At 40.3% G+C, this 27,591-nt stretch overlaps 1 long non-coding RNA gene across 1 annotated transcript; it reads left to right on the forward strand.

Moving 5' to 3' along the window:
* The first annotated feature begins 19,857 nt into the window (after positions 1–19,857).
* On the forward strand, positions 19,858–21,099 carry LOC121496458. The gene is made up of 3 exons (XR_005989239.1): positions 19,858–19,951; positions 20,078–20,178; positions 20,973–21,099. It is a non-coding gene; the product is annotated as an uncharacterized LOC121496458 (long non-coding RNA).
* The last annotated feature ends 6,492 nt before the right edge of the window (positions 21,100–27,591 follow it).

Below are 27,591 nucleotides of genomic sequence, written 5' to 3' on the forward strand. Positions count from 1 at the left end.
AGATTCTGGCATAATTATGTGACATCCCAACTAGTAGCTTTCCTAGTGATGTTTTGGTAAAATTATGGACAAATCAGGAGAGGGAGAGAGAATTAGTTACTTCTTCCACAGTGATCTTTGTTGGAATCCAAATAACAATGACTTTTTCTAAAGCATATGTGATATCCTTGGAGTTGGTAATAGATTCCTATTCTGTAAGTTTGCTCTGCAATATGAAAATAAGTGACACTCTACAGGTTGAAGGGTTTATTTTTTGTATCAAATAAAGAATGCATCTTCAGGGGAAAAAAAAGATACATATGTAAACCTACTGACACAGGAAGATCCATAGTACATAAAGGGTATTTTAAATCATTATGAACTATATGATCCTATTTATGTCTTTATGAAATTGTATATTGTCTATGTTCTCTTTTCACCTATTTTTATTTTTTCTATGTTCCATTTTTAGAATTTAGAATTACAATTGATTGAATTCTACATCTATTTGCGTACATATTATATTTTATGCACATTTATTTGGACTTCAGTTGATTTAGATTGACATATATGTGTATATCCATTCCAGATTCCAGTTTTTTACACATCAAAATTTTAACAGATTATACTTGGGTGATTTTAGATGGTAAGATCATAAGTGACATTTATTTTTACTCTTATTTTTTGAATTCTTTCCGACATGTATGTTACCTTTATAATAGGAAGAAAGTTATTTCCAAAAGAATTAAAAATTAAGAGGAAGACGAGGAATAGGAGGAACTTTGGAAATGGCCTTCAAGTTTAGATGAGGATAGGGAGTCTTCTAAGGCCTCACCCCATGTGTAATGGATACAATTTCTTCAGCCTGCCTGTATCTACTCTTATATGAGGAGATGAGCTGCGCCATAAAACAGGCCTCTACTTGCTTATGTAAATCATTTTGCATGGAAAAACACTACCTACCAACACAGTATTTATCTACCTAGTATCACCTGACATTTCTCTAAAAGTAATTGTACCTCCAATTGTCTTGACATGCCACAAAAGAGATGGATTCATAGTTTAAGAGCCAGAAGACTAGAAATATCTTGCCTCATACAAGCAGAGAATTATTAGAACTTTGTTATATCTAAAATACCAACAGCTACCATTTATGGAGTACTCTCCATTTGGCACATCTGTGCTGAGCACTTTCTGCACTATATCTCACCCTCGCTACAATTCAGTGAGGTCAGTTCAATTATTATGTCAGTTTTATAGGTGAAGAAACTGAGCTTAAGTAACCAATCGAGGTTCGGCAGCTAAAAAAGTGGCAGAGTCAATGTTTTGCCTGATAATTGAGAGACGATTAGATTCCAGATGGTGGAGCAGCTTGATGAATGGAAAGGGATCAGATTAGGGGTTAGATGATCTAGATCATATTGCCGCTCATTATTGGTTGATTTCTTCCCCTTGGGTCAGAGTAAATACAACAAATAGAATGCAAGTGTACTTATACATCGTTCACAAGAGAGTAAAGAAATAAAACCTACGCATCAATCTGTCTATCTATCCGGATCTAGATCTATACCGACATAGACAAAGAGTGGGAGAGGAGTGTTCACAGAGGAGAGATGTCAAGGCATTTTTGAAAGATTGAAAGCAGAACAAAGTGGAATAATTAACTTAGCAGAGCAGAGAGCATAGAAACCTAAGTGCTTGTAGTATAAGGAGATGACGCAAGGATGTTTGCTCTGGAGGCTTGTGTGGAAGTTTGGAGGTAGAAGGTGTCCCAGAGAATATGTATTTATTTACCTATTTAACCGTTTTTCTTGGAATATTTTAATCCGTCTTGTAGGATTCTTTTTTTTTTTTTTTTTTTTTTTTTGCCAACGCATCACTTTACGTCTGTTTCCTTTTGCTTGCTTTTCATTTTTGTTTCAAATGTTAAAGCTTTGAGGTTTTTAAATCATGAAAGTATCATATTCCTATTGCAAGAATTTCGAATAATACAGAAATATAGAAAGTAATAAAAAGAAAGTCTTTCACACCTCCATATGATTCTCTAGCTGTGCTACCCAATCTGGTATTCACTAGCTACATGTTGACATTTACATTTATTTAATTAAAATGAAGGAGAATGAAAATCCAGTGCCATATTTCAAGTGCTCAACTGGCATGTGTGGTTAGTGGCTACTGTATTAAACAATGTAAAACCAGATCATTTCTATTATAGCAAGTATTTGGGATACTGTTGCTCTAGAGGTATTCACAGTTTACTGCATAAATTCTCAATTGTTTTACAATTGCACGTAGAAATAAGAATGTGTCATACTACACGTACTCATGATTTTACACAAATGGTCTGGCTGCTTCCGAGGAAAAGCAGCATTGCCTTCTTCTATCCTTCCCTACTCCCAGCACAGCTTTCCAGAAGCACCTACTTAAATTTTTTTTAACTCAAATTATAGTGTAAGCATTGTAACAAATGAAATAATGCAGAAACACAAGAAAAGCACCCTCACCACCTCCCTTCCTATACTCTAAAGGCAAAATCTACTTAATGCTTCTGAGGGTTTTTTTGTTATTTGGGTGACTATTTCCATAACTTCATTTCTTCATTTATCACTCAGTCAATATCTATTAACTCTCAATATGGAAGATGAGGAGTAAGCTCACCCATATCGACCATTCTTCTTTGTTTCCTCCTCCCAGTGTTTGAGATTTATATTATTACGTTCCATTGGTTGTCCCTCTAACTCTAGGTAACATTATTTAACCTCTATTTATTTCATCAAATTTCCCTTGACTTGTAAAATTCTATTATCAACTCCTCCTCTCTATACCTACCCTCCCATTTTCAAAAGCCATTCTCTGCTATCACTTTTTCACTCACCAAGAGCACCTTCACTATGTTTTCTCCTTCAGCCAGCTCTAAAAGTCCACAGTCAATTTGAGACATTCATTTACAAGAAAATATGTGACTTGAACTGGATTCACTGGGAAGTTCTTAAATTTGGATATTTGACAATTAGCAAGATTTTTAAAAAGATTTATTTATTTATTCATGAAAGACACACACAGAGAGAGGCAGAGACATAGGCAGAGAGAGAAGCAGGCTCCATGCAGGAAACCTGATGTGGGACTTGATCCCAGGACCCTAGGATCACACCCTGGGCCAAAGGCAGGCACTCAACTGCTAAGCCACCCAGGCGTCCCTACTTAGCAAGATTTTATGGTCATCTGATATAAATCTGGCTCACATCGGTAAGGGAGTGTGTGTATGTGCACGCACACGCTCGTGTACACACACACACACGTTTTTACAGGGGCAAATCTTCTTCTAATCATGTCAGGTGGGAGGTGCATATTTAGGGTTTTTGGGGGTCCCTGGGAGACAAACTACAGCAGTGTGATTCCAATCCCTTTGATTGTACACAGGCTTCCATATCCTCGGTCTTTATTCAGACACTATCTCTCTGGAGTGGCCTGGAGGCTCTGAATACCACTTAGCTTTCTGATCTTCCAGAACATAAAAGATTCTCTCGACCGAGGTAGTCACACATGAACTGGAAGGTACGGAGAGCAAAATTTCAATTTCAGAGATCTATGCAAATGCATGGCAACATCTATATTATGTAGTCCATGAAAGTTGACATAAGTTATTTATAATTTCAATGACAATATTGGATTGCCTTTAATATGCACTAGTTGAAAGGGGAATCTAACCAAAAGCTAATATTGGAGCTTGCTGTCGGGCTGCTGAGAGGCCCCCAACAATCTCATTGGCAGTGTCTTTTGAAGATCAGTTCTCCTATGTCCATTAAACCAAGATTAAATTAGTTTGTGGGAGCTGCTTTTAGCATTTGCACTATTACATTATGCATGATTCCTGACTGCACATCTCACGCACAAACTACACTGAGCTCCATTAGTGAATTTTTAGGGCCGTGCTTAACTTGGAAATGGATTTATTTTGTGTAGGTTAATGTATAGCTGTGATGCTGCTTTGTCCTTAAAAATACGCTCTTACATTTGATATCAATAGGGAAGCACTCTCTGGGGATTGTGGCTCATTTTAAAAGGATAAATTATGCAGATTGCATGATTAGAGAGCAGGAGACCCTATCACAGTGTATTGCATATCAGGGAAAATACCAGTCCCCTCCTCCACACCTTGGTGAGGTCATGGGTGCCTTATTCAGTGTGGTTCCTGCCAGGAACTTCCCCATGTAGGTAGTACAAATATTCCTAGGATCATTCAGCAAGTCAGGGGAGAGCCACAAATCCAACTCATCTCTTTTAAATTCTAGTTATGAGAACCAGAAGGCTGAATTTTAGGGGACCTTAGACCATCCTTCCCACTAGAGGGCCAAACCCATTTCTCTGCCCTTTCTAGAGCCAAGCTGGGATAGTATAGGTATTGGTGTATACTTGCTGAATTAAGCTAAATATAACTCAGCCTCCTCACTTTAAAAGGAAGGTGGCTGGGGCAAGTGGAAGTGTGCCCTTACTAAAGTGTACTCAAGACCAGGCACAAAGTTTGGTCAGCCACAATTGCTAGCCTGTAGGAGCTGAGTTCAGTGGGGGAGCAGGCCAGGTATAAGCGATGCCCCTGGGATGGGGGAGACTGTAGTGGGTGTGCTGGGAGTACATAGGAGGGTTCTCTGGCTGCTTTGGGGTGATGACATCCATGCTTAGTCAGGCCAATGACTTGGTGGATGGCATCCAGGCAGGACAGGTAGGAGCATAGGCAAAAGGAGTTAATAGTGCAGAAACAGGAGTTGGGCACCTGGGTGGTTCAGTGGTTGAGTGGCTGGCTCAAGTTGTGATCCTCGAGTCCTGGGGTTGAGTACCATGTCAGGCTCCCCACGTGGAGCCTGCTTCTCCCTCTGCCCATGTCTCTCCCTCTCTCTCTCTCTGTGTCTCATGAATAAATAAATAAAATCTTAAAAAAAAAAAAGAAAAGAAATAGGAAGGAGTCTGTTAGCCATGGTGGGAAGTGGGAAAAGAAATCAGGAGAGGTAGGTAGGTAACAAATGATCAGGGAAGAACCTCCCTACAAAGGAGCTAGCTTTGTCCAGGAATGTCTGATACTCCATGCCAGAAGCAGGACTCAAATTCAGATTCCCAGAAATGTACCATCTTTTGTTACGCTTACTGGGAGACCTTCTGTTGCAGACCTTGCTTTTATTCATCTTCCTTGATGAGAAAAGTGATACCTTTTAACTTATTTTTTAGGACTGGCAGATATAAAGAGAAAAAACAAAAATACCCCTCTTGTTTACTTTTCCAAACTAAAAAATGCTAATGGTTTCTTATGTATCATTCCAAAGATATTGTACACGTGTGTGAGAACAGCGGCCCACACATGGCATCAGGCAGAACTCAGTAACTTGCTTTGGTGCATTTGATAGTAAATCTCATACATCCTTCCATGACCATGTAGTTCCATCTCAGTTTTTAAAATGTGTAGTATTCCATGGCCCTAATTTATTTATTTGGTGTTAAGCATTTGAGTGACTTTTTTCCTTTCCCTTTCTCTATACACATTCACACATATACACACATGGGTACTATATTTATAACATATGGACTGTCTATATATGTGTATAGGGTGATGATTTTATGTGTACCATACATCTATATATACTTCCTTGTAGACCATATGTATATATATATCCATATACATATATGTCCATAAAGTCACAAGAAAAGCTTCTATGACAGTCATCTCAGGATTAATGGAGAACCTCTAGGTGTCTAGCTAGTTTTACATCATGAGACCAACAGGAAGCAAGAGACGGGAAAGTCAGACAATTTCTCCCTCTTTTCATCATTCTGTGGCTCTTCCATGGAACCCTTCTGGAAAAGTCCAGTGTGCCAAGCAGTTCTACTCACTGGGGGACCTGCTGTTGTTACCTTGTGGCTCATCGGGAACTGGTGGCCAGGCCAGGAACACATCCTCTCAAATGCTTTGCATTATCTCCTTTCTCTTCACCTTCCTCAACTGTGGACTTGTGCCACCCAAATCAAATGACAAATCCTTGATATTTAATCAAATATGAAATCGTTGCCTCGCCTCTGCTTTCCAGAGTACTCAGCACATTCTTATGCCCCACCTGTTGGTTATGATGCAGAGTTCATGGGGAGCCCTGGAAAAGTTGGACTGCTGTGTTTCTAGAATCAGACCACGATGTGGTTTAGGCAAAGGCTGATGCTTACCTGGAGTCAAGTGTCCTAGCTTCAGCCTTGGCTCTAGGTCTCATTGAACTGTGTGACTTTCCCCCTCTCTCAGAGGTCTCAAGGAAATCATATTACCTGCCTTCCTTATCTTGAAATGCCATCATCAGGATCAGGAGAGATAAGATTTGAGAAAGTAATGTGTAAGCCATAAAGTAGCACACAAAAGGTAATTATTGCTACCAAACATGAATTTGGTGCAATGAACTCCATTGCTTTTTGTCTGTCAAAATATTGATGTTAAAAAAAAAATATTTCTAAAATTGGGGAAGCCTCAAGTAGCTTATTTGTGTTATTAGAGAAATACTACCCCCCAAAGTGGGGGTCATTAATTCATTACTCATAGGCCAAATTCTGAGGGCAGTCTTTACTTTTGTAAATAAGGTTTTCTTGGGACTCAGCCATACCCATTCCTTCACATATTATCTACAGCCGCCTTCACACAACAGACGCAGAGTTAAGTATTTGCAGTTGTAACATAGACTTTCTGGCCTGTAGAGCCTAAAATATTTACTATTTGGCTTTTTATAGAAAAAGTTTGCTGATGCCTGCATTGGAGGAAATGCTAGGTACCTCATCCTCTTCAGCTAACACTATATACCAGAGCTGTGGCCTTCAATTTACATGTATCTGCAAGATAATCATCACTGGGGTCCAGAAGATAATATTATCATTTTGATTTTTTATCTCATTTTTCATTTCCACTTTAATATATATTTTAGAAAGGACAAAGTGATCGGTATGAACATGTACATAATTTGTAAATAAATATACACAGAAATAATTACAGTTGAGGTGAAGAGTCAAAGTATTTATAATAAATTTGTCTCTGAGATCTAACCACATTACTACACACAGATCTGCTTATTTTGTCTGAACTTCTACGTGGCCCTCCATTATTTGGCTATTGCACAGTATGTGTATTAATTCCCCTTTGATTAATATTTGGGCTGCTCCCAGTTTTTACTGCTACAAACAACGATGCAGTGACCATGTATGATTCGCTTTCTTCCAGACCCATTACTATTTTGTAAAGCCTGATGATGGGAACTTATTCTGACCTTGACCATGTTTGAGAACCTCATAGAGCTAGTAAAATCCAGACCCAGACACAATTGGTCCATTGCTACATTCTTCTTAGCTGACTGCAGATATGTTTTATCTACTTTGATGACAAAAGAATTACATGGAAAATCTTTATGAGTTTCAGAAGACAGAGGGGAAAAAAAGATCTCAAAGTCTCCACTCACTTAGGAACCTATAGGAAGTAGGAGGTAGGTATAATGGGCCATTCAGATTCAATATATAGGAGAGAAGTCCTAAGTGAGAGTTTCCTCAACTATAAAACTTGAGCACTAAAGTATAGAGATATTAGGGGACCGCCCTTCACCGTTCAGATTATATCTTTGAGGTTGTTTAGTTGCTAAAAAAAAGTGACAATTATTTCACACAATATTTACTCTAGAATTAAGCTGACAATAAGAAAAGTTATATTGAGATTTTGATTTAGAATACCAGAGTTTGAGTCTTATATTCCCCCATTTACTATGAGTCTTTAGATATGACACTTTACTCTTTGGAGCTTCAGTTTGTTTACCTATAAAACAAGCAAAAAACACAGCGTTGCCCTTACAGGTTGGTTCTGATGATTAAATGAAAGAATTGGTATAACCTTGAATAATGATAAATGCTCAATAAATGTGAGTTGCTTTCTCCATTTTTTCTTCTTTTCTTTAGCCAACATGATTCCATTACTGGGATTCTGAACACCTTCTTTAAAAGATGGTTTCATGGCACAGATTTAAATGACTGTTGTATGGCTAAGCTATGATACATATGGGATAGGAAACTTTGAATTTAAGAAGTGGCAATTTGAACATGGATCCTGGGGAGAGATTTCTAGAGCTATTTATTTTTCTAATTAATAAGAATTATACTTCTCATCATGTTGTTAACTTCATAGATCATAGTGCTGTATATACATATATTTTTAAGAGTTTATATGACTATTTTCAATTGAATTACATAACTCAAAAAGATACGTTGAAGTCCTAACTCCCAGGTACCTGTGGATGTGACTTTATTTAGAAACAGAACCTTTGCAGATGTAATTCATATTAGGATGAGGTCATATAGGATTAGGACAGACCCTAAATCCAATGATGGGTTTCCTTACAAGGAGAGAGAGAGTGGGAGACCCACAAACACATGAAGAGAAGATGGCCATATAAGGATGGAGGCAGAGACTGGAGTTATAGTGCCACGGCCAAGGAACTCTTGAGGTGACCCAAAGCTGAAAGAAGCAGGGAAGGATTCTAGCCTTTGGAGGGATCATGATCTTGCTGGCACCTTGATTTTGGACTTCTAGCCTACAGAACCATCTTAGAATAAATTGCTGTTGTTTTAAGCCACTCGGTTTGTGGTGTTTTATTATGGCAGTCCTAGAAAATTAACACAATGAACTGTCTGAAGTTTTCCAATTTTATAAAATTTTTGACATTGATTTTGCATTGACTGAAAAGGGCAGCAGAATTCATTGGACCAATTCATGTTTGGTAGCAATAATTACCTTTTGTGTGCTACTTTATGGCTTACACATTACTTTCTCAAACCTTATCTCTCCTGATCCTGATGATGGCATTTCAAGATAAGGAAGGCAGGTAATATGATTTCCTTGAGACCTCTGAGAGAGGGGGAAAGTCACACAGTTCAATGAGACCTAGAGCCAAGGCTGAAGCTAGGACACTTGACTCCAGGTAAGCATCAGCCTTTGCCTAAACCACATCGTGGTCTGATTCTAGAAACACAGCAGACCAACTTTTCCAGGGCTCCCCATGAACTCTGCATCATAACCAACAGGTGGGGCATAAGAATGTGCTGAGTACTCTGGAAAGCAGAGGCGAGGCAACGATTTCATATTTGATTAAATATCAAGGATTTGTCATTTGATTTGGGTGGTACAAGTCCACAGTTGAGGAAGGTGAAGAGAAAGGAGCTTATGTATTCCTGGCCTGGCCACCAGTTCCCGATGAGCCACAAGGTAACAACAGCAGGTCCCCCAGTGAGTAGAACTGCTTGGCACACTGGACTTTTCCAGAAGGGTTCCATGGAAGAGCCACAGAATGGTGAAAAGAGGGAGAAATTGTTTGTCTGACTTTCCCCTGTCTCTTGGTGAGTGAGTATCTCATCTCTTGCTTCCCAGTGGTTAATGTTCATCTTGTAATGAACTGACTATTCTTTTACCCACATCCAAGTGCCCCCATGTGGCCCTCTGTGGCTTCCAGTATATATCTCAAAGTCATAATGAAAGGTTGCATTACTCATGTATACTTAACTTGGCAGTGAGTTTTTATTAGTCAAGTTTACTTTTCTCTGGACACTAAAATAATTTTGCAGGATTCCTAATATAGCTAACTACAGTTTTTTAAAAGCCCCCTGCACCCATGGGAAAAGGCAAAAAGGGGGGGTATTGTGAGTCCTCTGCCAAAGCAGCTGAGGGCCAAGAGCTGTTCATAGGTTAAATGCTTGTGTGCTCTCTGCCGAGTGTCTTCCCCCTCATCCTCTCGCTCAGCCATCCCTACTATGTAATGGGCACTAGCATTTTCTAGAAGAGCTCCTGAGATATTAAGAAGATAATTTGAGAAAATCAACCAAAGGGATCTACTGTCAAGCTCTGCTTTTGTCCTCAGGGTATCTGACGTAAAAACCAGAGTTCATAAGCATTGTGTTATACTACTTGATCATTATCATACTTCATCGACTCTAGGACACCACTGATTGAAGTCAGGTTATTATTTTATGTGTAATCAAGACAATGAAGCAAACCAGTGTCAATGTAATAAGAGCACTCAGAACTTTCCCATTTTACCTATTGAAAGATTTCTTTTACACTCACTTATTATCCATAGAAAGGAAAGTCTAAGTGAAATAACTTCATGAGAATATTCCTCAAACATCTTCACTTCCACGTAGTGTTTCATCTGGGTTGGTGATGCCATGAAGAGTCTTGGTGATCAACATTTGCTTGAGGAAGTCTACTGTTGTCTTTTTAGGGTTTTCCTGTGAGCCAGTGCCACCCAGTCTCCACAAATGGATGCCCCAGAGCATATAATGATGCCTACATCATGACTGCCAACTGTGTGATGATCATATGCACCCAGTTTCAGAAAGGTGAAATATACACATTTAGAGTCTATGATGTATGAACATTTTATCCCTGACCATAATCTAGATATTGTTTTCCTTTTAGAATGCAATGTTTTCCTCCCATGACCTGGGGACTTCTGCCAGCTGTGTAGGCTTATTTGGGGGAAAAATGTAGAAAATCTCCCTGTTGCCAGATTTCAGTAATCCCGGCAGCAACCTCAATGAACTGGATTATTTTCAACCCAACCCCCTCCATTCTTTGCAAGCTGTGAGATTTAACTGTGTTTGAGAAAGTTTTCCACTAAAACTCCTGGGCTTTTAACTTATGTGGAGTCTTAAGTACAATTCATCATCTTATCTAATCTGATAGCCAAGGATAGCTTTGTCAAAGCAGAGTCAAGTATTGGCAATCCCTCAGAAACCTCGGAAGAATGAATAAAAGAAAAATGATTTAAAGCTGGAAGATTTAAGTAGAAAGTTTGAAATCTTTTTAAAAACTGAACAACTGACCCCTTCCTGAATCTGCTAATGCAGCTTTGGAACATGAATAGAAAAGCAGACTCTGGGAGCAGAGATGGATCTTGGGATATCATCTTGTCTATTGCAAGAGGGGTACCTAACATCCTGGCCAGAGAATAATACACCGTCGTGATCCCAGAAGATTTCCACAAAGAACAGATTCCCAACCTGCAGTAAGCACTGGGTGCCTCACTTTCCCCAAAAGAAATGTTCCAGATTGTTGTTGATGTTATTTGTCTTTACCCTCAAAGACATGCAGAAAGATGACCCTGTCCCTCAAATAGCAAAGGGGCTACATAGGCTAGCAATTAGAAGTTTAATTCGAGGGGCACCTGGGTGCTTCAGTCAGTTAAGTATCTGACACATGATTTCAGCTCAGGTCATGATCTTAGGGTCATGGGATCAAGCTCCTTGTGTGTGTGTGTGTGTGTGTGTGTATGTATGTGTGCATTGGGGGGGTGTCCAATGCTCAGTGGAGAGTCCACTTGAGATTCGGTCCCTCAGCCCCTCCCCACATCCTGCTCACATACTCACGTGCTAGAAAGAAAGAAAGAAAGAAAGAAAGAAAGAAAGAGAGAAAGAAAGAAAGAAGAAAGAGGAAAAAAAAAAGTTAGTTCCAGACCCGGATTTGAATCCCAGCTCTGGCATTTATTAGCTGTGTGACCTTGGGCTAATTTTGTAATCTCTCTGTGCCTTTGCATTTTCATCTATAAAATGGAGAAGATAATTGTGTCTCTCTTTTTAAAAGATTTTATTTATTTATTCATTAGAGACATAGACAGAGAGGCAGAGACGTAGGCAGATGGAGAAACAGGCTTCCTGCAAGGAGCCTGATATGGGGCTCGATCCCAGGACCCTGTGATCTTGAACCTAAGCCAAAGGCAGAAGCTCAACCACTGAGCCATGCAGACGTCCCTCATTGTGTCTCTTTAAAGGTATAATTATGAGAATTAAATGTGAATGTGTGTTCAGCCTTAACACACTGTAAGTGCCTGACACTAGTGGGTGCTTTATAAATGCCTTTCAAACAAAACAAAAGCAACAACTATTTTATTGACCCAGGTTTTTATAAATAGTACAAACTGAATTGGAGTCTTTCATTATGTAATATAACTATTGTTTCCTTCAATTTTAAAGGAAAAACAATGAACCAGCATAGTCACTTGGCTATTTTTGCCATCAGCATATTTACCTCAGAAAACATACACATTTTTTTCCAAATTCTGATAAATGGAGATGAGAAGTTTCTGGACTGATGTCCTGCCTGTTCTGTGTATAAATGCAATATGCTTATTTTGCTTTCTTTTTGGTTGACTTTCAGTTTTATGTTTCTTGCTACATTAGAGCAGATGGAGGGGCACCTGGGTGGCTCAGTCGGTGAAGCGTCTGCCTTCGGCTCAGGTCATGATCTCAGGGTCCTGGGATGGGGCCCCATGTCGGGCTTCCTGCTCAGCGAGGAGTCTGCTTCTCCCTCTCCCTCTGCCTGCCACTCCCTCTGCTTGTGCTCTCTCTCTGTCTCTCTCTCTCTCTGTCAAATAAATAAATAAAATCTTTTGAAAAACAAACAGATGGAATTTAGAGAATCTTCTGACCAAGGCAACTTGGCCTCTGTATTTAAAATAAATTTTGCCTGGCAGCAAAGTTGGAGCTCTTAATGCAAGATTGAAGGCCCTTCACTCCAGTGCTCTGCTCTAAGTGTGATTCAGCCCTGCTGCAAGGGTTGCTTCTCTCTATTCTGTTACCTTCTGGTAAAGTGTGTGTGTGTGTGTGTGTGTGTGTGTGTTTTAACTTTTAAAGATTTATTTATTTATTTATTTATTTATTTATTTATTTATTTATTTAGAGTGTGAGCCAGGGGAGGGGTGGAGGGAAATAGAATCTCAGGCAGGTCCTCTACTAAGTGCAGAGCCCAACTCAGGGGCTCAATCTCATGAGTCTAAATCAAGAGTTGGACCCTCAACCAACTGAGTCACCCAGGTGCCCCTTATTTTGACTTCATGGAAAGAATCTGAATGTACACTATGCTTTTCCTTCAGTCAGGCTACTTACTTAGGTCACCATCCAGCCCCCATTCCAGTCCATAGCCACTCTCATGAAACACCTTTGTGGTTGGGACATGGACAGAAGCCATAAATGCATCAACTGGGTCGAAGGCAAAGTTTCTTCTGGCTCCAAATAGATGAATGTATGCAATACTGACATTCTAGGCCTACTTTTTCTCCTGATGGAAGCAAAATTCTTCAAATTATGATAAACTCATCTTTTTGTCCTAAAAGTTTCTTTTTTTAAAAAAATATCTTATTTATTTATTTATTCATGAGAGACATACATAGAGGCAGAGACATAGGGAGAGGGAGAGACAGGCTTTCTGCAGGGAGTCTGATGCAAGACTTGATCCCAAGAGTCTGAGATCATGACCTGAGCCAAAGGCAGATGCTCAACCACTGAGCCACCCAGGCATCCCTGTCCTAAAAGTTTCTTATTTCAAACTCAGAAGTTTTAATCCAGATTTGCAAGTATTATATGATTTCCATAAGAACTGGGCCATGTCAGCAAGTCAGCCTGTTTGCCTCTGTGTGCTCTGTGCCGTTCATGTTGTCCAGCCTGTGCTGGCCCTCATCAGCATGAAATGAGTGGATTTGTTGTTTCCTCTGTTGGTGTTGATGTTTTGAGATATTGGTCAGCCAACTGGAGTGGTTATTGGAATTGCACTGAATTATTTTAAGGAAAGTTTCAGTTATGCTAGATGACTAAATCTAGAGTACAACGGGAGGCCCACATTTAGCAATGCAAATATTTATGCCATCAAATTTGTTAAGAGGATAGATCTCATATGAGGAGTTCTTACTACACAAACGACAACAACAAAAACCAATGGGACACAAAGAAACTGAGAGGTGATGGAAGTGTCTTCTTGTCTTGATTGTGGTGATGATATCATGGGTGTTTGCAAGGTTCAAAATCATCAAGTTTTATACACTGAATATGTACAGTTATCTATCAGGTGTCCTTCCATACAGTTGTAAAATAGAAGAGTGGGAGAGGGGAGCAATGGATGAAGGAAAAAGTGAGAGGAGGCCTCTGTGCCTCCCTTCCAAGTAGTTGAGTTGAGAGTGACCGTTTGCTTATTCACCTTGTTTGTCCATGAACATGCTTGCTTCCTGAGAAGTCTAACACTTCAATCTAGGAACTGCCAGCAAGTTCACACTAGTTAAAGAATCCATAGGATTGTAAATGACAATGAGTTCCCGACACATTCTCGGGCCTTTTTCTCTCTTTAAAAGCACTCATACCCTGGGGTACCCAGGTGGCTCAGTGGGTTAAGGGTCTAACTCTTCAGCTCACGTCATGATTTCAGGGTCATGAGATTGAGTTCTGGGTTGATCTTCATGCTGAATGTGGAACCTGCTTAAGATTCTCTCTCTCTCTCTCCCTCTGCATCATTCCCCACAATCCTGCTCTCAGCTCTTGTGTTCTCTCTCTAAAAAAAAATTATGTAAATAAAGAGTTAAATTATGCCCTTTCATTTTCTTACTGTTGCATATTTACCTCAATCCTCAAAAGCAGCCTGTTAATAGTTTGGTGTCCATAGTTTCAGGACACTTCTTTATGACATAATACAGACATGTGCACGCACTATATACATTTGTGGAGAGATTGATGTGTATATTAGGTATGGATCTCAGGACACACATTCAAAAGATACATTTCTTTATTTTCAATAAATCAACATAATTTCACTCTGAACTTCTGTGTTTCCGAGCTGCCGGGAAATTCAAGCCCACACTAAGTTCCCCTAGCTCCAAGCATCAGCCGATGTCTGTTCTAGGGGGTCCTAAGTCATCATGAGGCTCCTCGAATTTTCTCTCCATACTGGTTACTGCTGAGATGCTCCATTTGCCATTCCATGATCTTTTCCAGACATCCTTGACTAAGCCTTTACTGGTGACAAGAACACTTGGATGGGCAGAAGAAATAGTGGGAAAAGCTGGGAGAAAACACCATTTATCATCTAAAAAAGTGTCCTACCTACATATATTTATAGTGTTTCAGGAGAGCCAGAAATTAGGATATCCAGGCACAAATCGGTGTGAAAAAAAAAACAGAAAAAACTATCCTGATATTATCTCTGTAGTGACATTGGTTGTTCTCATTCTTCCTGAGAGTGAATTAGCGGATTTCCATAAGCAGAAGGAGAAAGCTGGATAGGCCCCCTCTCTGGCTCACATGTGCATGAAGGTCTTCGCTGATGGATCCTTTCTAGTAGTGCCCAGAACTATACCTCATAATTCGATATGAGCACAATGAGCTGCAACACGGGAGTGAATCATTACTCGAATGGCAGGAAAGACACTGCCTGTTTTGTAAAGCTACCCCTGGTATTCTCTCATTAGGCTTTTCCCCACCACCCCCGCCTTACTTCACTGGTGTATTGATTCGTTTTTTTATTTCTATTTTCTTTTCCTTCTGTTTGTTCTGCTCCCTGTCCTTATTTTCCTAAGTGCAGCAGAAGCTCAGCCCACTCCACCGTGAGGGGCTGAGGAGTCCCTTAATGAAACAGTCGGCGATAAGGAGCCAGGCTCTCACACACTGTCAATAACTATCTTTGAAGTTTAAAGGAGAAGCATGAACCTTGTGAGCTCCGAGGAGCCAACTCACTTTGTAATTTAAGCGGAGCGGTTTGAACAATATGTTGGCGGCGCTGAGAGAGGGGGAGGCTTGACCCATTTCACATCACGCACCCAGCTTGAGTTCCAACTGATTTCTCAGGCTTCAGCGAGAAGTCAAGAACTTTTAGAGCTCCAGGATTCACAAAGTACAAGTACAATCTGAGAACATTCATCATGTTATTTTATCTGATGGTGCCATTTCCCCCTTCTGTTCACCAAAATAGAAAAGTCAGTGCATATGGGTGACGCACCCTTGGCATTGCGGTGTAAGGCGTCTTCGAGAAGTTCTCTTGGCCAAGTTGACGTGTGCTCTTGGGGTGTGGGAAGTCAGTTTTATCTCTCGGCTCCCAAAACTTCTATCAACTGGAAGTGTGGCTGCTGTCTGAAATCTCCCTGTCCTTTTAGATAACATGTCAATCTCTAAAATTTATATTAGGGTAGCCCATAAAGCTGGGTATGGATCAAATGCTGTGCTTAGGAGTAAGGAGGAAAATGCAGAAAATGGGAATGCTTCATCTTTTTTAGCATGCTGTCCCCATGGCTCTTTATTATGATCCATTCTAATTTTTTCCATTTGCATGAGATAGAAAGTTACGGGACCCTGACACATGTGTAGCACTTAATGACACCAAATGATACGTGACTCAGTAAAGCCCCAACTTTGTTTTGATTTCCACTGCTCCTTCAACCCCCCGAAACTGTGGTATGTGAACCTCCTGATCATCAACAGAATATCCTGTATCCTGTTCTTTGAACATTCTCTTCGGCATTGTGCTCTGAGACCTGGCTACCCTTTGAGGACAGTGCTTCCCATAATCTTGGACCAGAGCCTGGAGATAGTTCATTTCCTTTTCTTCCTCATTGCTCTTTCTAGATCATTTCCTCTCTCCTCTTCCCTAAACACCAGTTGCTTTGAGATGCACACTGTTTACCGCTCCTCCCTTTTTATGCAGTTGGCATAAATGTTGGAGCCGCTCCACATCTCATGCACTGACCACTTAAACAGCTCAGTAGGTCTCTCCTGTAGGTCTATCTGTCTTATTTGGGGGGAATGGAACACCTCCATTGACAATCCATCTAACCTGTTGGTATATTTGCCTCCTTTCCTTCTAAAGGTCTTTTTTTCCTTTTCTTTTCTCCATACTATCTGTTTTAGTCATCCTTTCTCATGATATCGCCCTATATCCCTGAGCTCGTTGGCACTTTTACCTTCATCCAGGACATTGTCTTCAGATCGCTCATAATCCATCCCCTGTTGTTGAGGTCTCTGTTGAAATGGAATTTCCTGAAGAAATCTTCTGGACTATCCTATCTAAAAAAGCCATTTTCTCTGATGCTCACCCCTCCTTATCTTCTTACTCTGCTTTGTTTTTCTTCACACCTCTTATTACCATCTTGACAGTATGAAAGTATTTCCTATCTTTCTCTAGAATGCATGCCCATGAGGAGAGGATTTTGTCTGCTTGCTTGCCACCATGTTCCCAGCACCTATACTCTGTCAACTCATATTAGACCCTAAATAGGTATTTGAGAATTAAATAATGAATAGATTATATGTGTTGATAGCCAGGTACCAATTTACTAAGATACTTTCAGGCCATTTAGTGAATTATCACAGTATCTCAATACTCAATATGGTAACTCTGGTATATTAAGAGCATTCCTGGGAATAATTTCCATCAGAATTTTATTTCCCCCACTTGAAATTTTTCTGATGTGTTCTAATTAATCCAATCACATTCATAGCCTATCCTGAATTGCTGTGTAGACTCCTCGTGGGAGCAATTTTGAAACAGGCAGGCCAGCTCTTAATAATATTTCTAGCATAAGTTTTGATAATTCTTTTTATGCTGGATGAGAAAAATTGCATAAAAGGCAAGGGTGAGAGAACATGGGTCATTCTCGTGAATGGAAGATTTATTGCTTGCTTAATTCTCAAGGAAATACCTTTAACTCCTTCTTAAACTATGGGTCAACAGTTTTTCCTGTGTTTATATAGTGACTTTTTTCATGGTCCTGATATTTGGCCCCTTCTGGGAAGTTCTGAGATCCTGAATCAGAAAAGTGCTCTGCTTTGTATACAAAGATGGTCTGTTGACCTGCCCACCATGAGGCTTCCTGCTGGACTGTTTCTTTAGAGGTGTAGGCATTTTTACTTTTCTATGGCATTTACTAATTCTTTTCTGATTTTTCCTCTGATCAGCGGCCTGAATTTGTAAGATATCCAACAGTATCCAAAGACACAGACTAATGTTGAAGAAAGGACTTTCCTCTTTTTTTTTTTTTTTAATTTTTATTTATTTATGATAGTCACAGAGAGATAGAGAGAGAGAGGCAGAGGCACAGGCAGAGGGAGAAGCAGGCTCCATGCACCGGGAGCCTGACGTGGGACTCGATCCCGGGTCTCCAGGATCGCGCCCTGGGCCAAAGGCAGGCGCCAAACCACTGCGCCACCCAGGGATCCCAAGGACTTTCCTCTTGTGCAAATCTAACTAGACTTTATGTAGACTTTGACCTCATTAGCTCCTCTTTCTAAGCAATTCTGTAGCATATTAAGGTTAAAAAGCAGGGATGAAGACCTTCCCTAAGGCAACCTCCTCTGAAATTTTAGTTTTATATTTGGAGACTAATGATTCTGATGCTGGTCACCAATGTGTGAAAGTTTTCCCCATACCACCAAGCTGGATGTCCTACAATTCAACTCAGTTCTGACACTATCTACTGGGAGGTTGGGTCAGATCCCACACGGGAAGGGTGCAATCCTACAAGATTGCCCCCTACCTGCACTTCAGATGCCAACTGAAAGACCAGGTTGTCACCGGCACTTCCAACTGACTGGCTATCATTTGCAGAGTCCAACAGTCCCCTCCTTGGGTTTGATAAATTTGCTACAGTGACTCAGGGAACACAGGGAAACATTTTACTTACTAGGTTACTGGTTTGTTATAAAAGGATATAACTCAGAACAACCAGATAGAAGGGATGCATAAGGCAAGGTATGGGGAAAGGAGCTTCCATGCTTTATCTGTGTGGATAACTGTCCCCAAATCTCAACATGTTCACATTCCTGGAAGCTCTCCAAATTCTGTCCTTTTGATTTTTTTATGTAAGCTCATTACACAGACATGATTGAGTAAATCATTGCCCTCTGAGAGTTAAACTCAATTTCCAGCCCATCTCCCCTCCCCTAATATAGTGGTAGAGGGAGGGCTTGGGACTAAAAGTTGTTTGGTTCTGCTGGCAACCAACTCCAAATTTAGGTGAGTTATGGGCTTTCCAAAAGTTAAGGGCTAACATTAGAAAAGACACTTCTATGGCTGTCATCACTTAAGAAATTCCGATGGTTTTAGGAGCTCTGGGCCAGGAGCAGGTCAAAGACCAAATATATATTTCTTACTGTAAATCACAATATCACATGGAGAAAACCACAGGCCCTCTGAACCTAAGTAAGAAGGTCCTGGACTTTCTCAAAGTTCACATTCAATAAATGCTAAATAATTATTTGAATAATAATGAGGAAAATTGGAGGTTAGAAAAGGATCCGCTCCTCACTGGGAAATAACATTCTTATGTTTTGGGGGGATCTTTGTTGATAGAAGTTTTAAAAATCAGACTGGCAAACTCTCTGCTTCAACATTAATCACAGGCCTGGTAAAGGAGATAAGACATTAATCGCACAAATTCTCGTATTAGTGTGATGGGGGAAATGCATGTATATTATGACCCCTTTTCCCTCATCCCCCCATTATTATGCCAAAAAGGAGAGAGTGGCTTTAGTGAAGCAGAGAAGAGTGACCGGACAGGTTGAAGAGTCAAGTTGGATATGTTTTTTTGTGGAAACTGGTTGGTGTGGGAAGTACTGAACACAAGAAATAGAAGAAAAGAGATTTTTACCAATAAATGAAGAAATTGTTATAGTTTGTGTGGTTACTTTCATTTTACGCTTTCTCAAAGTGGGCACTTGATGACATAAATCATTTTCAGTGTCCTTTTCCTGTACTGTTATTTTACTGAATGTACATTCAGTAAAATATGACTCCTGGGGCCCTGTTTTATATGGTTTGCATAAAGTGACTTATCACCAAAGTTGTAATGGAAGAATGGTCTTTCAGGCTGTCTCTGGATGTTTGTGTGATGACAGAAAGTGCTAACTTCTTATCTGGGACATCAAAGAAGGCTTCTAGGAAGGCATAATATTTTACTCAAGTCTTGAAGGATAGGTGGAAAGTGAATGACCAGAGCTTATCTGTTCACCCCTATACTTTTGCTCAGACAAGTCTTACTCATCTTCTCCGTCTCATTAGACCTCACTCTCTCCAATAGGCTTTCTTGCCACACAGGATTATGAGAGGAGTTCCCGGATGTGAATTTGGTGATACCCAGGCTTCTGTTATCAGTGTTCATCACACGATAATGTAAGTGCCCACTGAGTCTCCTGTCTCCAGGAGGGCAGAGATCTCTTGCTCATCATCATTTTCCCCCACATCTATTACAGTATCAGGGACATAGCAGTTTCTTAATAATTGGGTGTTTTCCCCCAGAAATACTTAAATGAGAGAAAGAGTTGTGAAGATTCCTTTCTGAAGAATCTTGGAAGATGTGGCATGGCAACACTGGTCTTTTTGGACACCTTACCTCCCAGGTGAGTTGATTATTCAGTCTTATCTATCATTGTTGGAAGGGCCTTTAGAAACACCTAAGTCATCCCCTCATTATCACAGATGTTTTAGAGTTGAGAAAACAGAGCTAATGAGAAGGAAGTTCTTCAAAAAAAAAAGCACACAATTAGTGACAATGGGACTACTAGTCATTGATTGCTAAACTGGTACATTTTTTTCCTGTGCCACCCGGTGACTTTACAAATACAAAATGTGGCACTATTTTTATTTCAGAACCAGAAGTTTGTGATCCAAGATGCAAAAATACTGAAAAAAAAATCATGGCTAACATGTCATGCCCTGCAGCAAAGCGAAGTCTCAGAGAAGTGATGGAATTTATTTGCCTGGAAATATTAAATATAGAATTACAGAATGCAATCAGTAGACTCCTCCTCCTCCTTCTTGCCCCTTGCTCCAAAAACTATTGTTATTGTTGTCAATCATGGCTGTTCCAGTTTCTCACCCTTTCACTTTCATATTGAATGTACCTATATGACTTTAAGGTACAAGGAGCTGTAATAATAAGGCATATATAGTAGAATTTTTTTCCCACTGAACATAGAAACTCAGTACAATATTGACTTAAAGTTACTGACTGAGGGATAATAAATATATTCATCATATTGGTGACTATATTGACCATCTCTATAAAAAAAGATGTATTCTTTTCATTTTCTTGGGAATTATAAGAGCAAAAGAATGGTAAAAAAAAAAAAAAAACATGTCTCCACTGTGAATTTTCCATGTATATTTGTCCCACCCTGATTTGCCATTGTAGGTTCTTGGGAGCAGCAATGAACAACAGAGCCAGCTCTTCACTTCGGGATGTCACCATCTGATAGGCGAGATGGCTAGCGATCATATGATCACAGGTGCAACATTCTATCCCATGAGTGTTGTGTGCTGGAAGGAAGCATGCAGGTGTCCTAAGAATCTACACCAAGGGGGTTTTATAGAGATAGAAATAGAGATATAGACATAAGGATATATAAATACAACTATAAAGAGATCTATCTACTTATCTATATAGATCTATCTCTATCCATCTACATCTATCCATCCACTTATTGAGAAACAGAGAGAGGAAGAATTTTAAAAATTGACTCATGTGATTGTGGAGGCTTGTTAAGTCCAAAACCTGCAAATCTGTAGTAGTTTCCTAGGGCTACCACAACAAAATACTAAAGACTAGGTGGCTCAAGCGACAGAAGTTTTTTTTCTCACAGTTTTGGAGGCCAGAAAGTCCAAGGCCAAGGTATGCCAGCTTTGGTTTGTCCTGGGGCCTTTCCTTGGCTTGCAGATGGCCACTCTTGTGCTGTGCCCTCACAATAGTTTTTTCTCTGCTTGATCTGTGCCCAAATTTCCTCTTCTTCTAAGGACACGTGTCACATTGGGTTGGAACCCAACTGATGGCCTCCTTTTAACATAATCACCTCTTTAAAGACCTTATCTTGAAATATATTCACATTTTGAGGTACTGGAGATTAGGGCCTCAACATATGAATTTTGGGAGGAACACAGTTCAGCCTGTAACAGAATTTGATGAATAATTAGGATTTTCCAAGAGGGAGGGAAGTGGGGAAAGAAGGTCCACTTCCCACAAGAATAAAATCTTAAAAGGCCTTTTGGCTCATTTATTTCTGCTCTAAGTTTTTGGGTTTTTTTGTTTTGTTTTGTTTTTGTTTTTGTTTTTGTTTTTTTTTGTAGTTGAAGTATAATTGGCATACAATGTTACATTAGTTTCAGGTGTATAGCATGGTAATTCCATGAGTCTATAGTCTATATGTTATGCTATACTCACCCCAAGTATAGGTACCATCTGTCACCATACAACGTGACTACGGTACCACTGAGTATATTCCCTCTGTTGTACCTTTCATCTTTGTGACCTATTAATTCTATAATTGCTCTAAAAGTTATTTTAACTCGCTAATTTTGATGACGACCTGGATAATGGGAGACATCACTGCCCCTGTCTTACTGGTGAAGCAAGTGGAGAGGTTAAGTGACTAGTTCAAGGTCATGCAGCTAGCTTATCAGTTGGGAAGCCAGGATTTGGTCCTTGAAAAGTCTGGCTGCAGTTCTTGCTTCTAACTCCCACACTGGAATGCATGTCTCCAGGCCTGAGCTCAAGGTCCACAAGATATAAGAGAGCAAGCCTGTGATGAGGGGTGCCTGGGTGACTCAGTCGGTTGAGTGTCTGACTCTTGATTTTAGCTCAGGTCATGATCTCAGGGTCCTGAGATCAAGCCCTGCTCAGCAAGGGGTCTGCTTGAAGATTCTCTCCCTATGCTCCTCCCCCCAATTACATGTGTGCTCTCTCTCTCCCCTTCCCCCAAATAAATAAATAAATCTTAAAAATAAAAAAGAGGGAAAGCATGTGGTGAGAGATGAAGCTGGAAAGAGGAAGATGCAAAAAATATGCAGGGCCTTGGAGGTTTCTGGAAGGAAGGGGACTTCATCTTGAGATGAGTGAGGAGCCTCTGAGGTATTTAACAACTGGAGTGATAGGATTAGAAGATTTCCCTTGCTGTCATTTCAGGACAATGGTGCAAAGAGAGTAACCAGGAAAGAGGCTTTCCCATTTGTCCAATGAGAGAGGACCTTGGCAATACAGATGGAGATTCCCATAAATAAAACACATTTTTATGTATTCCCATAAATAAAAATTCCAGATATATTTTGGTGGTAGAAGAAAGATAACCCGGTGATTGATTAGATATTGGAAGATGAGCCTTGTAAAAATTATGATTGCATGACTCATATATAATATTTGATTGCATATTATACAAAATATTTTTAAGTCACAAAATACCCTGGTGATGACAAATGATTTAAGATATGCTGAACGTATTTCTATTTGTCCACATGCAATCCTCTGTGTTAACCTCTGTCTCCTTTTGCTTCCTCCTCTACCCCATTAAGAAAATACTAAAGAAAGGAAATGTGCCACAAAAAAAGTTGGATTATACTAGAGTTTAAACTACTGGACTCATACTTCAGTTCCCATAGTTTCTGGCATATGCCTTTTTTTAAAACATCTACAGTATGTGGAGACATAAAATGAGTCCATTTACAATGACGCATTTAGCTCTAAGATGTGTTATCTTAGCCAATATGTTCATAGATGAATGGCCTTTTTGTAATGTGTGCTTTCTTTATTACTGGTGAAAAGAATTGTGGGGCCCATCAGAAGGGACTAGGGTGAAATACAGTGAGATTGATCGCAGGTACATTCTTCGTGGGCATTTAGGATGCATTCTTTCTGCTCAAAGAGATCCTTTGCCATGCACTGTTCTCTATGGTGGAGAGTGCCTGCTGGGTCTATCCCAGGTACAGTTCCAGCCTCAGCTTCCCAGCAGAGCTGGCTTTGTACTTGGGGATGATGGTGGCACATACAGTCTCCTTGGAGAGAATGGAACCATTAATGACAATGATTATGTGCTGAGCAAAAATAATTCTAGGAAATGAATGCTAACTGGGGTGAGAAGCAAGTGCCACACACACACACACACACACACACACACAAGATAAAATAATAAGATAAAATAAAATAAAAGCACAAATGATAGAAGAACAAATGGAACAGAGGTCCTTTGCTCCCTACACAAATACTCTGGCCTTGAGGACACTCAGATAGCTGGGAATTGGGCTTCCAGGGAAACATGACCATTAACCCTTCTTGTGTCCATGACCTTACCAAATGGCATTTGCTACAGCCCACAGGTCAAAGCAAGGCCCCCCGTGAGGCTGAGCTCAAGTACCACTGCTTCCAGAAAGTCTCCCCCAATGCCACCTGATTCACCTCTCTCCTTAATTCCTCTAGCCTGTTGCTTCCCCCAATCATATGCCACAGTTGAAATGTGATATTTTTAGGCAGCACATGGGCAAGGCTTTAAATAATATCCCATAGTGAGGAAGTTATTGCCTCTTTCAATTTTCTTTCTGTCCTGATATTTAAATCAAGGAAAAAAGTTCAAGTCTGGTGTTAATGTGTCTTTAACAATTCTTTGATCTCTGCTGGTCACTTAGTTTTTTGTTTTGTTTTTGTTTAATAAAGAGAGAGCCCACTTTGGGCTGAAAGCCTTGCCAGGCAATAGTGTCTAGCTAGAATTTAATAACTTTGTTAGATTTTTCAGATGCTTTCTATTTATGGCAAGGGATACTGGTGTTCCATTTATGTCTCTGGTACAGATCTTCCTTCAACAGATATATTTAAGGGGAAAAGAGAGTTAATGGGAGATACTAAGTGTTAGTAGAAGGGCTATATAAATATAGCAAAGATCGTGAATAACTAAAGTTTAAGAAACAGTTGTAGCAGAAAGAAAGTTCTGTCCACAGATAGGCACTTCACTGCTTTCATACCTAAGAGTCCTGAAAGGTATGGACAAGAAATAAGTGCAGTCAGCACACTTGAGGACTAAAATATTATATTTCTAGAGTTTGATGTGTATTTTCTAATTTGACCTTTGAACTTCAAATCAAATGTGGTCCAACAAACGTTCAACTGAGGCGTGAACTGCTTTTGCCATACCTAATGAGGGTCACACTTGAGCTTTACTAAGTTTATGAGAACTATATGTCTTTTTAAAAGATTTTATTTATTTATTTGAGGGAGAGAGAGAGAGAGAGACAGAGAGAAAGATTCTTCACCAAGTGGGGAGCCTGATGTGGGGCTCAATCCCAGGACCCTAGGATCATGACCTAAGCCCAAGGCAGACACTTAACCAACTGAGTCACCCACGTGCTCTGAAAACTATACATTTTATGACCATTTTTGTGCTTTCTTTTTCCATCTTTTACTCAGCTTTGTTTTTAAGATGTACAGCACATTAAAATAGCTGCCAATTGCTTGAGCAACTTGCTTCGAAGATGGGAACAAGGCCCAGCCTGAACTGTTGACTGTCTGGCTGTGCCACAGACTGATAACTTCCGAGGTGGCTTGGAAAGAGGGAGGAGATGAAGGTCAAGCCACAGGTGGTGAAGGGGTGTCATTGTAAGTAGCACAGAATTGAATATGAAGAGGAAATCAACCCTTTGGAAATTAGTGATACAATATGCTCCTGTTATAACTTCAAATTCAGACTTGATCTTCAAGTGCTATTGATTTGTGATTTCTTCCCCCCATCCCCCAAAAAAGGAGAGAGGTCCTAAAACTTAGGGACTTTATGTATTGCTTTTACTGCCAGTCCTGAATTGGGGTGGGAATATGTACCCTTTACCTTCACAGCATCTCTTCTTTTGGATGGGATACCCCCAGTATCTTTTTAGGGGATTGCTTTTAGTCCAGTCCACATAGTTTGGGTAAGGCTGACCCCATCATAGGCTCCATGTACAGATGCCTAACGCACATCTCTATAAGTGAATTACTGCATCCTATTGGTCAGTAACTCATCATGGATGGGCACATAATCCAGACCAAATTAATAGGAACACTACTTGGGATTTTGTTTGAACTGTTAGAATAAAGGAATTTTCTTTCCACTGCTAAGTGAGTGAAATGTAATCCTAGAACTATCAGGACTATAATCTAGAGAAATCCGGACTAAGAATGAGGCCAATGCAGAGAAAAAGCAGAGCCTTGAGTAATGGAGAGAGTAATAAAATCCAGAAACCTTTTTGGTGCTGGGAGTTCCAGTCATCCTTGCAAGCATTACCTTAAACTTTCCAGCTATATGAACCAGCAAATCTTCTCTACAACCCCCCCAATCCTTTTGATATGCAAGTTAGACTCAGCTGAGTATTTGCATTTTGCTTCTGAAAGAGTCCTCACCAAGACACACACACTCCCTTCCCGCCAAGCAACCGGCACAGTGCCAGGCATGTGATGTGTACATGAAAAATACTTGCTGATTTCAGTGGTCCTAGGTCCCTAAATTTAAGAAATGGTATGATGTAGTCTGAAGGTCATTGTGATGAGAGTCTTGGCATTTCCATCATTCTCTCATTTAACGCATTTTTACTGAGCACCCACTTTATGCCAGGCACTTTTGTAGGTGCTGAGGATGCATCAGTAAACAAAAAAATTCTTGTTTTAATGAGAATTGTATTCCAGTAGAATACGTAATATGTGAGCTGGTGACATACGTAGCTTTTAACATTTTTTATTTATTTATTTTAGAAAGGGGAAGCTTGAGAGAGGTGCCACAGAAGGAGAGGGAGAAAGAGAATCTTAAGCAGGTCCCACATCCAGTGCAGAGCCCAATGCAGGGCTCCATCTCATGACCCTGAGATCACGACTTGAGCCGAAATCAAGAGTCAGATGCTCAACCAGCTGAGCCCCCCAGGTGTCCCATATCACATGTAGCTTTAAAGAAAGACTTTCTGCTATGTATGGGACCTTGAGCAAGCCACTCTCATCTTTTGGGGGGTGTAGTTTCCTGGTATGTAAAAGAAAGAGAGTTGCGATTGTCACGCTCTTTCCCCCTTTCCCCCACTGCCACTACCACCGACAACAGCACCACCCCCAGCACCACCAGTGACAACCACAATATTTTCATTTCTTGACACACTTCCATGAACCTGAATTCCACGGCATACCTAAACAGACATTTGCTGATAGTTGACATTCCTAGGAAACTTTCTGTTTTCCTGTGTTTACCGGTACACTTTGCTCTGCATCGTTTTGAGAGCTCTGAATCCTTTTTCTGTTCAGGTTTCCCGGAAATAAGCCAGATCCCCCCGGGGCCTGGGGGCTGCCTAGACTGGCTGGATTCCCTTGAGTTCTTCACCTGAAAGCACTATCTGAATCTCCCTGTTCAGTCTGGGAGCTTTTCCTGAAATCAATGACAGACAGTCTGTTCATAGTCACCTTTCATTTGGTGAAAAGTTTCTGTTATCTCTGAACCTTGGCTAAGTTGAGTCTCTTTTCTTCCCCCCACGCAGCTCCTCGGTTAATCACTTTACTTATCACCATCTCTGGTCTTGCCTGCCTCTTCCTGCAAGTTTCCAGAGTCCTCACATCTTCTGTCCCAGTGGAAATGGTCTCAGTGGCATCATCATCACTGACTCTTAAAGTGATACTGTAAATATAATTTGGCTTTGAAAAGCAAATAGCCTCCTGTGCTTCTCAAGGGCTGCTTTCGGATCTTCTACCCATATCTGCATATTTTTCTAACAAATATTTATCAAGCACGCGCTCTGTGCCAGAGGATGCTGCACTGGCTGAGTACTTCTGGTATGAGTAGGAGAGAATTAAATTTGATTTGGGGCAACCGCTTTCTTATTCTCACCCTACTACTGTCCTGTCCCTCTATGTGCTACACAAGCTTCACTCAGCACCCTTCACTCCTACACCTCGCCCACGGCTGTATCTCCAGCCATTCCCTTATAGGGCTGTTGCCAGGATGCCTTGTTAGGCCACTAGGGTATCAGGCTCTTGGCAAAATATATCTTTT

This window comes from Vulpes lagopus, chromosome 8 (genome assembly GCF_018345385.1).
Source record: "Vulpes lagopus strain Blue_001 chromosome 8, ASM1834538v1, whole genome shotgun sequence".
Classification (NCBI taxonomy): Eukaryota; Metazoa; Chordata; class Mammalia; order Carnivora; family Canidae; genus Vulpes; species Vulpes lagopus.